Here is a 15,218-nt window from a genome sequence, read left to right as displayed (position 1 = left end):
TCCCTCACAGAAAAAATCCCTCGTTTGAATCCCTGCCTGAGGGTGACCCTTGAGAAAGTCATCAGGCTGGATTCTTAATTTCTTTTTTGATTCTATTTTTATTCTTTTTGCTAATATTCATTTGGTATTTTTACTAATTTGGTTAAGTTCATCTGTGTTCTAGTAGTAGCAGCATTAGCACTCTCTAAATACAATTGTATTTTTTTTAGTTTGATTCAAAAATTGTTTTTTAATTTGTTTTCAGAAATAGATTTTAATTTAATTTAAATTTTATAATGCTTATGTTTTTGATTTTCTTATATATATATATCCATGCTTTTATAAACAACTTCTGAAACGATGGAGAATCGCACCACCTTTCTTTCTCGTGGTCTTTGATTTAACGGAAAAAGCCGCGGGGAAAGCAAAATTCATTATCAAATTTCTGAAGCAAAAGGAGATTTAAGAATCAGCAAATTTCTGATTCTTAAATTAGCTTTTTCTCTTTTGAATGAGTTGAGCGTCTCTTTTCGATGCCTTCCTTCGTGTTGCTTTCAGAATAGTTTTGAACCATCGTCTTCTTTGTGTCCGTCTTCTCTTCAACACAATCGGATTCGAGAAAAAATGGGGATAATACGGCGGAATGGCAAAGTACAACTGAATTGAAGTGAACTGTATATAAAATGGCTTGAATACCCTTGAATTCGGCTGTCTGAGTACGTGGTTAGTGTCTCTTGCGCTGCTTCCGTTTGCTTTAAGTGGCGCTTTATTTGAAAACTGCTCACCATCGATGCTTAAGGCAACAGTAGGTAAGCTTTGTTGCTTTTTGGAGTTCGCATAAATAAAATGCTGAACTATGAGAAGTTATTCTGTTTCTTATCTATTGGAAATTAGAAGAATTGTTCTACTGAACTATCAATTCTCAATAATTTTCATTTTTTTTTTCCGAAAATGTTTTATTACTGTTTACACTTTAAATCGAAATATTCTCAGAAAATAGAATATTTGACACAACTTCTGCAGTTAACGAGCAGACCACTGTTATATAAATGACATTGTGAACTACTGAATGAATAACTGAACCAACTAGAAATGTGACTTCTTTTTATCAGGTTATTGGAAACTGTTTGCTATAAACGACAGTAGTTGTATTATATAGCAAAAATTTTTGTTGAATCGGTCTGGCTTTTCAATTTTTCTAGAAAAGATTTCATTCAAAGGAAAATGCTGCCAAAGATAAAGAAGGGTTCGCGATACAGTTTATAAATATTACTACATAAATTAAATATTTTTATATATAATAGAAACATTTAGGAATTTCTTCGTACTGGAAATGGTACATCTGAAAAAAAGCAAAACTTGTATGAATTCTTAGTTTTATAAAACCGGATCATTTATCGAACGAGGCCCTCTGCCTAAACCTCGAAAGCGTCTCTGATTTGACTGCGCGAATTATTTGTCAACCGATTCATGGGGAGGAAAGTGCAGCTTCTGTGGGTCAAAAGACTGGAGCACCAGGAGGTAGAAGACTGTCTCAGCTCCTTCGCCTGCAGATTTTAGCTGGGCAGAGTGGAATGGCCTTCACGCCTTGGGTGACCCTACCAGGAGCAAGCTCCCGACGTACTTCACCCATTCCATGCTGAGCGCGCATACTTGGAACCATTCTCAGGCGAAATTCCTAAATAAGAATTGGATGGTTCCCCCTACTCATGATTGGTATAGAGCCAATAAGCCGGGACAGTCCTTAATTCTTCCTTGCGATAGAAAAACACACACTTGCCTGTCGCGCCTTGCTAGTGGCCACCTTAAATGTCTTTTCTTTTCTCAGGATGAAAAATTGAACCCTCTTTGCCCGAAATGCTGCCACCATCGGGCCTCTGCTGAACATATTCTAGACTGTTTAGGACTTCATTGGGGAAAAATTTATTCTTCTCCCGTCCTCGTTTATGACTTTCTTCTTGTCAACGGATTTTTGGATTTTGTCTGACTAAGTCAGACCATGGAGATTAGCAACAACAATAAAACCGGAGAAATCTTATGGAAAGCAAATAAAATAAATATAATCAAACTAGTTGTGTAGAACTATTATTGAAACTGTAACAATTCCCTAATTTTTCCAAATGCCCGTCTTCTATTTTAAGAAATTATCTTCATGACTTATATTACCAACTGAATCGAAAATGTGCATAATTCAGTATTCATGCATCAGTTAGTCATTTGATCGAAGTTTCATTAGTTTTAATGTTTGGTTTAATTTTTTAATGAATAATTCTTACTCATTGCGATGTTAAATACCTTTATAATGTCTTAGATATTCGGTAGTTTGACTTCTATTCTAAACTTTACATTGCTGACTCATTTGAACGCCTTTTCCTACGCCGCTCCCTCAATTTAAATGCAAAATGGGACATCCGGAATTTATCTACATTTAGCATTTAATTTCAAATAGACCGTTTTATCTTTTTAAACTAAACTGGTGTATGCTTTCCGCACGATAGCTGTAGTAATGATAATTAGCTCATGTAACAAGGATTTGATATTTATCAACATTCAAATTAATTTACTTGTGACAACCAAGAGTCAACAGATGGTAGGAAATATTTTAGTAGCCAGTTTATCTTAATTTTTTGCATCTCTACTAATAATAAAGGTATGTGTGTTGACATTCTACAGGCCGCATCGTTTAACCTACAGCAGCCTAATTTGGAGGGTGGAATGTGCAGTTCGGAGCTATTTTTTGGAATCTTAATTAGAATATTTATTAAAAATTAAACTGAATTTAGGAATTTCTCTGCGATAACTTTTTAAAATACTGTCCCCTCCCAAAAAAGTATACACTGTTTTAGAATTTATAAAATTTTCTTCTAAAGATACTAATTTAATTGTCAGGACATTTTTCCAAATTGTGGTAGTTTATTTTCGTATATTAAATAAAAAAAATTTTAAACTGCATAGTTGCCCACATTTGAAATCTCTTCATTGTTTCATCCATTGTCGAAAGCTTAAGGAAGATTGCTGTTTAAATCTGAATAGTTAGCAAGAACAAATACAATATAAATGAGCTACAGTACAGCGAAAGCTAAAAATTAGATATTCGTGTAGTTTCATCTTGACTATTGGGATGGTACGTGTGCACAATGAACAAAGGTTTCTTAAGGTTATGAAAATAACACGGCTTTGTATTAATGTGTCTAATGATGAAATATAAAAAATACACACTTCTATTGCACAGTTAGAATGTTTGTTTAATTCACTTTAAGGAACTTCTCTTAAGTTCCTGTAAATAATAAAGTAAAGATTATTAAAAAAAACTGTGAAATAGTTACACTGAATGTTTTCAGTTTTATATAAATCTACTATTTCGTCTTGAAGTCGCTTGTGTAAGATTTTGGTATTTTTAAATTGGATTAATACTTTTCGAAAAATTTTGTTAAAATGGAAACTGCAAAGATTTTAGCTATGAAATTAAGTTTTCGGTCGAATGCTTTACAACTGACATTTCCAAAATTTCAAGTGTTCTTTGGCATTAGATTGTGCAAACCAAGAAGAATGGAATTTTTGGGAAATAGTTCGAATTCTATCTATTGCCCGATTGATTTCGGTCCTTAGTATTCAATTAAAGTGAATTCCATATTTAATATTTCCGCTCAATTTCGGCAAAAACGAATTATTTGCAAGTTTTTTTCGAATCCTTTGTTGATCTGAAAAATTTTCTTTACAAATACTTCCAGTAAATTTGCACCCCAAATTGTTCGATTTTAATATCTAGTGTAATTTATTCCATGGATTGTTATATTTAACTTGCGAGATGAAATTCAAATTTCTGCACGGTGGTACATCATGCAGTTTCTAAATTTAATATTAAAGACGATTATTTTATCGCCCAAATTTTACTTAACTTAACGTATTCACATATTTTAAAACGTATCTTGCTTTGCGCAGCTGTATTTTTTAATAGAATTAAATTAAATGTTAAGATTTTTATTATTGGGATTTTGTTGAATTTATTTCATGTCGTTTTTATTTATATTGGAATCTTTAATGCTTCTATTACTTAAAAGATCATATTTAGAGTGTCTTAAATTAAATCATTTTTAATCGAATTATTAAAATTTCTTTTATGTGTTACTATATTTAAATTTCTTTTGACATGAGCCTTCTATCGGAAGGCCTGCTCTAGACTTGAATCCATCTGACCCGCCTTCGTCGAATCGCATCGAATGAAACAGTTTCTGTCAGATGCGACAATTCTTCCATCATTTAATTTAGAGAGAATGGCAGTATAAAAACTTAAGAGGAAGTCGTACATTGGAATTCATGCCCATTTTATGTTCTATTAACAGTGGGAACCACAGTGTATTTTACTAACAAAAAAAATCCCGATTCAGGTTATAATTTTTGAACGTAAATAGTTTAAGTGATTAAAACATTTTTACTATATATCACCTATAAAATTAGATTTGGAAAAGTCTCGTTGAATTTCGAATTTCTATTTCGAAGTAGCATGGTGTTTTAAGCTTGAATCGTCTTCAAGTCCTATTCCGATGGTCAATGCATTCTGAGTAGCGCTCTTGCGATCATTTGATTTGCGGAAAAAAAGGTCACTTTAAATCTTTGTTGTAAATGAGAAAGCTTTATTTTGGAAATGGCATGCTAAAGCTATCATTTAATACATTGAAATTTGCAACCAGATTCTCGATTTTTATTATAACATTTAAACTTTATTATTTTAGAAGTTAAATTTGTAAGAAATTTTAAAGACCCGAAATAAAATCGGTATTACTGAAAGCTTCATTTTGGAATTCATAAAAAAAAAAGAAAGAAAAAAAAAAAAGAAAAGAAAAAAAAAAGCTTTGTCGTATATTCCGGAATAGTTTAGTAAAATTGTCTGTTTATTTCTTGAATTGAATTTTGGAATGTACTTCATTTGTATTTAAAACTCCGCAATTTTGAAACGTAAATCTTTCTCGATGAATGCCGAAATGGAGAGCTTCCCGTTCAAATGTTAAAATGCACTGCTTTTCAGGTAGACATTTGCAATGCGATTGTAAGGAAATTCAAGAATAAAATTATTATTGTAAATGCAATTCATTAACGGGGGTTTGGTTGGAGTGCAGTCTAATTTCTCTTAACGAGAACAATTCGCTTCCGAATCGTATATAAATGCAAAACATGGTTAAGCGAAAACAACTTCTCTTGTGTATCCATATACAATAGGACAATGTTTCCCATTTCAAAAGAGAACTAATGTAATTTATTTCTAAATTTCGTAAATATTGACCACCATTTCTCTTCCAGCTCATTATTTTGTGAAGATTTAGACTAGGATGTGGAAGGGACACCTGCTACTGTGTGCCACTCTCCTTATGTGGTAAACATATCGTCGCTCGAATATCATTCATTCAATTTTAGATTGAAACTCCACTGCTGGTAACAAATTGATTTGAGACGATCTTGACCGCGTGCTATTTTTTGAATGGCGGAGGACTATTTTTGGATTTCCCGTTCGATCGTATTGGACTAACCAGGTATGTCTATATAATTGTGGCATATTTTCCCGCTTGGAGGTTTTATCGTTTATTCGGAGATTATGAATTTTCCTATTTCTTCACAGTGCTGGATGTTCAAATTTTAATACCTTCCAAGAATTTACGAATCGTTGAAAACATTTTTAAAGATGACGGAAGATAATTTAGAATAGAGTACAATCTAATTTTCTCTCTGAAATCTAAACTTATAAATAAAGCTCAATGTGTGTGTGTGTGTGTGTGTGTGTGTGTTGGCGCTCTACAGGCCAGGTCATTTGACATACATCTACATTGGTACATGTATACCTTAGAGGTCGGGAATGTGCACCTGGGGTCCCTTTTTTTTAATTAGAATTTTAATTATTGATTAAAAACTAACTTTCCCGCCAAAAAAATCCTCCATTTTTCCCCCACCGCCAAATGAATAAGGCTTCAGTTTTTTCTCTCTCAACAGTAATGAGGCTAGTGTCAAAATTTTTCGGTCGATTATTTCAAACGATTCTGTTTATTTTCTTAATATTTTATGCATTTAAAATTAAACATTGTTAATTAATCCATGTTTCAGATTCATTTTGAAGTACTTTTGAATTAAAATAACACAGAATAAAGGAAATTAAAAATGTCTAATCTGCATAGCGTTACCCCAACTGGCGAAGAGAAATTCACGCATGCGCATTGTGTTCTGATTGTTGACATGACAACCATTATCAACGGATGATTTAAATTATTTTTAGGTTAGTTGCATGCTTTTGCAAGTAAATTGTATTTATGTTAGTTATATATTTTTTGTATATGCTTATAGTTTTAACTACATCGTTTTTTAAGTAGTTTTTTTAAACCTGTTTTCGACCGATTATTTTAAACGATTCATTTTATTTTCTTGGTGTTTGATACATTTAAAATTAAACATTGTTAATTAATCGATCTGTTCATGATGAATCTGAGAAAATTTTGTTGACAAATTCTTGAGATATTACATAAATTAAGAAAGATATTATTCAGTGCCCATAAAGTTTAAACGCTCAGTGACTCTGTTATCAGTAATCATATTATTAAAAAAAATGCTTTGTTTCAATAAAAAAATATTATTATATTAATTGCAGATTAATCATTTACACTTTAATTTAAAACATAAATTCTACGAGAGGTAACAGAAAATTAGAGAGATGCATATTACGTTATGACTGAAGGCCTTTATAATATTATGAGTGAATTATATGACTATCAAAATTTGAAGTTTTAAAATATTTTGATGAAGAATCTATTAAAGTTGGATTTGCGTAAAATATTTAATGGTACGACCGGAGTTTAACCCCCTGCTTGGCACAATTTTTAAAAATAGCCAACAATGGTCTTGCGAAATGTTCAAAAGCAAAGGAGCAGATGTTCAATTATAGTGCATAATAAAGATTGCCAGCTTTGGCGCGTTATCGCAACTTGGCGAAGAAGGGGGTTAAACTCCGGTTCAACCTATTTAATTATTAAAATTTAAATGAATATTAAGATTGGCGAACCGGCTGGTCGCCAAAGGCGGCTAGTGATTAATAAATTGCAAAACGAGTAACCTGCAAAAAGTCCAATCCTTTGGAGCCTCTTAAACGAAAACTGAATATTTTTCCGATACAATATCTATTAAAATCGCTAAGGTGAATTTTGAAAAATGGAGCTATAATCCCATCCCATTTCGTGACTATTAGTTCAGAGATCAGTCCATCCTCTTCATTTTTATTCCAATTTCGTGCAGAGCCTTTCGTTCCCGGGAGAGTTTAATTTCGGGTATTTCTAATCGAATACTTCATCGGACTTGTTCACGATTCCTGGAATTTCTTCCGAATGCAGCTTTTTTCTTCTATCGGTCAATATAAAGGAGTAATCGAATTTCGCCGATTACATCCCGTTATCGCTACTCATGAGTGGAAGCTAGCATATGGCACATCTCGAATTGCGTAGTGCAAGTTAAATTCTTAAAGCTGGGAAGCTTCTTGTCAAAGTAAATTTAGTTACTCAAGAGACTAGCCTCAGTGTCATTTTAAAATAAACTGTTAGTCATGAATAATTGTTAGTTTCCTCTGTCTGGAATTCCTAATCTTATTTTTTGCATTATTGGTTGGGGAATTAAGAGTGGGAACGTTTAAGAGAAACGAAGAACGTTAAGAACGTTTTAGAGAAATCAAGGTTAAAACATGTGTGATGAGAACGAAGCTTTTTTCTAAAGGGTAAGAAAACGTAAAAGTGAATTGAAAATTTTTAACTTTGAGTGAGTTTTTGGGTATACCGAATTTTTCAAATTCCTAAAAAGTGAAAAATTGACTTTAAGTGCAGGCAGAATGTAGAAAATTATAGAATTTCTAATTTTACTGGCAGTTTTATAGGATGTTAAATGGATCACTTTGTAAATAAGTGCTCTTAATTCTATGATCCTGGAATCATAGTAGATTGAAATGACCCATCGTTACCTTAAACATTCTCTTGCTGCTTTAAATAATTCTGTTTAGGTTTTCTTTCATCAAAACTAAACATAAAACTTCGCGTTGCTTTTTATTAGTCTTGCTTCCTATTTATTTTGACGTCCTTCGTGTAGGTTTTCAATAATGGAATAAATCCTAAATTGTATTAACGCATTTGGTATTTATGCATTTTGTTTCTACCCTTCACTTGGCTATTTATTTAGTGAAGAGGATTGATTAATCCATAACGTTTATCACGCTCCGACTCCACGTAAGGGTTTCGAAGCAATCGCTCTCCATTTTATATCAAATATATCTTTATTCCACAACTAACATCGCGCACCTTGCCGTTGGGAGCAACCCCCTGCAAGTATTCCTCCGGGCTCTCTGAGAGGTGGAAATAACGAGTCGTGCTGCGCCTCAAGGCCATTTTATGAGGAACGGAGATGAAACGCACGTCACACTTTGGCGCGATTTTAAAACGATCGCCACATTAGTATTATCCACTTTCAATCTTGATATTTTTTTATTCACTCGGGTCGTGAACATAAAACATAAATACTACATAAAATAAACTAACATTTCATTCGAGGAGTATTTAAACTGTTTCTTGCTTACATAAATGTTACATTTCAAAAAAGTTTTAGCTGAAATTTACAAAAATACATTTAGTCTTGTATCCATCTAAGTATCAAAATTTAGAATATTGTGTGATCACAAGTCTGAAACGATTTAGAAATTGCCAGGGAAAAAAATGAGAGAAATGGCGACGTGCCTTGCGTCAGATTTTTGCAACCATCAGGGGTGCATTTTTGAATTTGAAACTCGTATCGTACTTGTATTATTTGATACAAATAGCACTTCAACAAAAATTTGATATATTCGTAACGTGTTTTGAAGTTAAGCGATTGTTCAGAAACATGAATCAAAATTGCAAGATATCAGGTTTGTACAATTTTGCCCCGAACTTTGAGGAAATTTAAATTCTTAAATTGCCAGAAGCAGAATAGAATATAATTTTGTAATATTTGTAAGAAATTTAGAAAATTATTGCTTTTGAGCAAATCTCAAGTCCTGTTTTATTTTACTGTAACTCCACTTTCCTATCGCTATATAAAATGAACATAAAAATCGCTGGGTTCAGTATCTTCTACATTCCGTTTTTGTGTCGATTCTAATGCAGTCAGTTTAGAACTGCAATTTTAGTCACTGCAGGGCAATGATGGTACTGACATACATTTATTCTCAAGTTGAAATGCATCATGTGAACGAAAAAAATGCCTAGAAATGTGCAGTGCGAAAGACGTCGTGTCTGTGCATGATGTACGGAATAACCTTAATACGCTTTGCTGTGGATGTGAAGCCAATCTGAGTAATTGGGCAGTGAAGGGCATGGTGGAAAGGGTCGATCGCCGTGGGTTTATGGCAGTCTTCATGGATAGCTCGTTTCTATTTTCGGGCATTGTGCATAATGGCGAGTATTGGCAGTATGCAGCTTTGACGAGGTAATGTGTGTTCGAGTGGGATAATGGTGGGCTCGGGATGCTGTCAACGGCGTAGGTGAGGTGACAGTCCTGGCTTTGGGGTGGCGCTGTAGGCGTGGTTAATGTATGTGCGAAAGTGGCCATTTTCGGGGTGGTGTTGTAGGCATGGGTAGTGTGTGTGTGCGTGCGGAAGTGGCGGTTTTCCAGGTGGCGTTATAGGTGTGGGTAATGTGTGTGGGTGAGAGAAAGCAGTTTTCGTGGGTAGTGTGTGTGTGCAAATGTGAGGGTGTGGAAATGCAAAATGTAAAAAAACAAATCTATGTGCTGCACAAAGATTTGCAACTTTTTAATCATTCGGAGCGGTTTAATTTCACCTCGCGAACAATATTTAGATAGAAAATAGGACAATGGGCAGCTTAGAAATGTTGAAGTAAAAAATAAAGAATATTCACCTAATTTAGAAGTGAACTGGGTTTAACATTTAAGAAAGGCTTGGTTGGTAATTTAAAAATTATTGTTTGTATTTTCTCTAATTCGATAGTTGTTTTTTTGTAATGGATACATCATTAAATATCTATGAAGATTTCCCACCTGTCTTGAAATAATTTTAAATCAGGAGACTGAAAATAAGTTAAGATAAATCGACTGAATTATTCAAATTTGTTTCGCGATATTATTTCGGATCTCATTTTAGGAATCTTCTGCTCATGTCAGCAAATGCATTTCACAGTTGTAACCAGTATTTAAAGCAAGTTCTGCGTGGTGTAGAAATTTTAATGCGTACTTTCTGACGATCAGAGATTCAAACCAGTATTCCGTTAAATCTGAGATTTGACTGATAAGGCCTTGAGAACCGAAATATTTTGTATTTTGTAGATAGACAGGCCGTCAACCACCAGTAGTACTGCTTTTTCAGTTCCATGTACATGCCTTCTTCTACTCTAGTGATGCTAGATTCTAGGAGGATATTCCCTTAAGATGACAGCGAAGAATATAAATTCAAGGGCACAGTAAGTTCGTAATCTGACGAGACGGCAAGGCACTTGGAAACCATTCGTTCATCTAGAAAATGAGTTTCTGACGACTGAAAAGAGACGCAAAACATAATTATCTGGAAATGCTTATGGGAAGTTGTTGAAAGGGCTGTATATATTTCAATAAGAACTACTGAAAACTGAAATGCCTGTCATACTGCGAGATCTCTCTCTCATATATATAGGCAACGAAAGAACTGAAAAAAATGAGAAACTCAGTCGGACTGTGACGGCCATCTGCATGTCGTCTTTGCTAGGGAAATAATGGATGACCAGGAAACGTTTCAGGTCGCATGTTCCAGAATCTATGATTGGGTCGAAAAAAAAAGCGTTCAGGTAATTCTGTTTGGTCTCTGTATTTCTTACGGTAGACTTATTTTCTGCAAGAACAAACAATAATAAGACCAATAGCTCTCGGTGGGATCTTATTAATGATTAAAATAATTTATTAATAAGAGAATAAAAATTATATAAACTGCTATTAAATCGAAAAATGTTAGTTTTAAAAATTTCATTTGTCATAATAATAAACGCGTTTCTTGAAAAGGTCATCTAGTTCGTTTCTTTTCCAAACATGCAAATGGGATATTCCATGAAATTAGTTGCAAAACTATTTTTCTTGAATTAAATTTTGTATATTTTATTACTATGCATATTGTGGATGCTTTTTATAAAGCACTCTAATGGTTGACGAACAAGCCTTATCGTTATAAGTATAATCAATAATTGTGCTGAACGGAGAATTAATAGATTATATGTGCCATCTGCTGTTTTTTTAAATACGTATAAAGCTTTCGGGGGGTGGGGGGGATTGGAACCGTCTTTTTGGAAGGATGAAATCATTTGGATGAATTGTTTTACAAAAACATTTCAAAGGATGCGAATATTTTCATTTTGAAAGGTAAAATAATTGACGTGAGGTTTAAAAATCTCCTAATTAAAAGGCAGTTAATTCAATTCCATCAATGAAACCCTGAACTCTTCCCAATTTTTGAATTACCGATGTAGATTGGAAGCAAAAGTAATGTATACTATTCATGAATTTCATAGTGTTCTTGATGAATGGTCTTATAATTGAAGTGCTTAATCCTTTCAGATGTCTTGATCGAAGTGATTATGGCGCACTAAAAATTGGATGTTTTCAACAATGAAATTCGAATCCTTCGCAATGAAATGATGGCCAGAGATACAAAGGATTTAATTCATAGTTCGTGAACCTTAAATAACTAGCTGAAAAATGCATTATCATGTTCAAAAATTATGAAAACTTAAACAATCTTCATAGTGGATTGAAAGCGGAAGAAATGTTTCTCTGCTTATTCCACACAAATTACGTAACTTCACATGTATATTCTGTTATGAAACATGGCGATTGCTTATATTTTCAAATGAAAAGAAAGAACAAGTGAGTTTGGATGATTTTTTGGAATAATAGCAAACATTCTGATAATATCAATTTAAACTTTGTTCATACCAATAAGTTTTTTTGACGGATTTCTCCATGCTCACTCAAGTGAGATCATATAAATCAAACAAGGCAAAATCATCTGCAATTTATACTAAGATAACATACTATGCAAAGAATACGCTTGGTGCTATTTATTTCAACAATGGACAACGCTACTTCTTATCTGAGGTTTGAATTCTTTCAGCTTCAGATGCATCTTCATACAGGATATCTGGATGGGCAAAAAAGAATGATACTGAAGGAGGCGATATCGGTAAGTTGTGCGAATTATGATAATCTTTACATCGAAATGAAGATTGAATGTAATCAGTTTTATTATCAAATGGTAATTATTACACTAAAAATGTAGTCTCGTATTGTTAGGTATTCATAAGTCAACTTGCGACCTATTTCGGAATAAAAGCATGCAGTCCACCATCGGTAGCAATACACTTCTTTCTCAGTACCGTACACGTGCTACTAATGCGAGGAGGATATTCCCTTAAAATGGCAACGGAGCATTAAAAATTTAAGGCATGGCAAGTTCCTGAATTATAACTATCATGGTGACAGGCCACTCGGGAACCATTTTATTTGAATCCTTCAGAAAGTAACTCAAAGATGGTAATGATACATAAGCCATAGTTTTCTGGAATCATTTATTGAAATGAGATGCAGCAAATTCAATTGCCTCTCAGCGTAAAAGCTGATTTGACGTACGTGTCATACCGCGAAATCGATTTCTGTTAACATGACAGATAAGCGAAAGATGTTTCCGAGTAATTGTGTGTGTATTTATACATAATATAAATTTTCATTAATCGCAGTAGCTAGTATACACTTGTATCAATGTCACCCAACTCGTGCTCTTTTCAAGTATTTATACGACTGTACAGAAGATATCATTTACAATCTTACGCAAGGAATTGTGAAAGTTTTTCGAGAAAACCTTCGGGTCTTGTTGCACTGCTCACGAACGAGTTCGTTTTGAGAGAGCTTAAATGGTTCTACGAGTGTTTAAGAAGCCTGGCAAAATAACCTCCCGTATTCCGAATTTCTATTACTGTACGGCTGTTTTGAACATTCATTATTTGCTGACCGCTGTAGAGAATAAATAATGCTTTACTCTGGGAAGATATCGGAATAATAAAATAATGCTTGGTTAATTTTAAAATTGTATTTAAATCGTTATATTTTTATTTTCAAAAGACAAACTGTTAGTAAACTTGAATCAACATGTTAAATAGATTTTTTCGCATCTATTAATAGCGAAAATGCAAGAATTTTTTCTCTTCAGGTTTTTGAATTTTGATGTAGATTTAATGAGCAAAGCTGCCATTTATGGCATTGCTGGTCATTTCAACTGTAATCTATGGTGATTCAAATATTTAATCTTTTCAAGTTTCGACAGAAGCGAACACTTAATAGATCGGAACATCTGGAAAGCTCATCAAGCGCATATTGGAATTCGGAAAGTTTTAAATTAAGGACGGAAATCCACCACATGCAGCGAGTTTCTACAATTATAAATATTAGTCCATGCCCAAAATGTATATATTGTCCAAAAAATGATACATGCTTAAAAAGTGTGAATAGGGGAAATGTTTGCATTCTACATTGTTTGAGGACATCGGTACTTGCTTGAAATGCTTTATTCTATTTTAAGAATAAGATCGGATGTTTAGAGAAATCTTTTGACGAAGATCGTTTTTCAAACTTGGCTAAGTTTGGAGGGCACGGAATATCTATCATTCAAAACAAGTGTTTGGCATATCCATATTTCATCTTAAAATTGTTTGGAAATATCCATTAAAATTGTTATACCAATTCAACAACCGAAAAGTATTGGTGAACGTCCGTTTCTTCCAAACGCAATGCTGGTTTTGTATCCCTTTAGAAATATCTTTAAAACAATCGAGATCAGTGAAACATTTCTTACTCGGATAACTTAAAATTTGCTTAAATGTTTAATCTTGCTGGTAATCTGAGCCCAATTTCCACCAAGACAAAGTTTGTTCCGCATTTTTCTATCCAAGATGGATAAAATTTACTTTTAAGGTTTCATTTGAAACTATAATCTCGTATTAAAGCCCAACAAGTTTACGAGCAAAATTTTCATTCACCCAAAAATGTAGAAGGAAAGATGGAGGGAAAAAAGTTATAGCACTTCATTGTGATTATGAAGGGAGTTATCAAATAATTCAATACATAAGCGCATAACTCTAAAGATGAACGGATGGCGCATTTCATTGAAAACCTGACATTCGCCTTTGAAATATCGGTCTTAAATAAACAAAGGCATCTGTTTTGTGATTGATTTCTGCTATGTGATCTCAAGATCTCTGAATTTTCAATAAGGTCAACTCTAAAAAAATAAAATTTGACTTCATATAAGTGTAATATGGATTTGTATGTTTGGCGAACACATATACGGATAGTCACTCTTGCCAAGAAAAGAGCCTCTATAATGTATGGAAGAAAAGGCAAAAAATGGCATCGTCAACAGGCATCTTTTTTTCTTTTCCTTTTATCAAAGATTGTTTGAAATAATTTATTTCCAGTAAATATTACTCAACCCTAAATCGTGTTTGCGCACACAAATCAACGTTCTGTTTCTAAAGGATGTTTTATGCTTTCATTTTAAATAAGATAACTATTGGGATTGTTATTCATCTAAAATCATGCGATTGAAATAGATTTTTTAACTTGCACTTTGCGACCATTTCAGCAGTGAATAGCATTCATTCTTAAATGGAAATTAAAATATTAAATATATGTTCGTTGCATCCATTTGCAGTTGTTTATTAAACCAATTGATTCTTATTAAATTCATTTAAAGTAATAAAGTTAGTCATTGTAGGATTAATAGTAAATTTAAAAATACTAAATCTTGAATCCTAAATATCTCATGACTGGCTTTTTTTAATTTCTGAAATGTGTCCATTCGGATTAAGGATACTTCGATTGGCTGGCCGGGCGAGCCAATCAAAATATCCTTTGATTCTTTGAAACCATTTGATCATAGTGCCTGATCACCACGATGATCAGTACGCTTTTAGAGAAAACATAACGCTCTCAAATGATTAGTATACATTTAAATTCTTAAAAACTTACTTGAATATAAAATTTGTTGAAAAAAGTGAATGGATGTTATGCAATTTTTTTTTAAAATAGGAGAAAGTTAGGGTTTCTGAATGATCAGCTTTTAAGAATTAAATTTTCTAAAAATATTTTCCCTTTTTAAATTATTTTTCAAAAAATGTTTTCACTTATTTTAATTTGCACGAAGCATAGAAAAT

General features: G+C 33.1%; 1 protein-coding gene across 1 annotated transcript in view; it reads left to right on the top strand.

Annotated features, from left to right (window-relative positions):
- The first annotated feature begins 701 nt into the window (after nucleotides 1-701).
- Nucleotides 702-15,218, top strand: part of LOC129961803 (dimethylglycine dehydrogenase, mitochondrial-like) — a 109,410-nt gene continuing 94,893 nt past the window's right edge. Inside the window, exons 1-2 of the mRNA XM_056075374.1 lie at nucleotides 702-788; nucleotides 5,278-5,507. The gene's annotated coding sequence lies outside the window, so the exon portion shown is untranslated. The remainder of the gene's footprint in view (nucleotides 789-5,277; nucleotides 5,508-15,218) is intronic.

Source organism: Argiope bruennichi, chromosome 2, assembly GCF_947563725.1.
Source record: "Argiope bruennichi chromosome 2, qqArgBrue1.1, whole genome shotgun sequence".
NCBI classification, from domain to species: Eukaryota; Metazoa; Arthropoda; class Arachnida; order Araneae; family Araneidae; genus Argiope; species Argiope bruennichi.
This window is presented reverse-complemented; position numbering and strand designations above follow the sequence as displayed.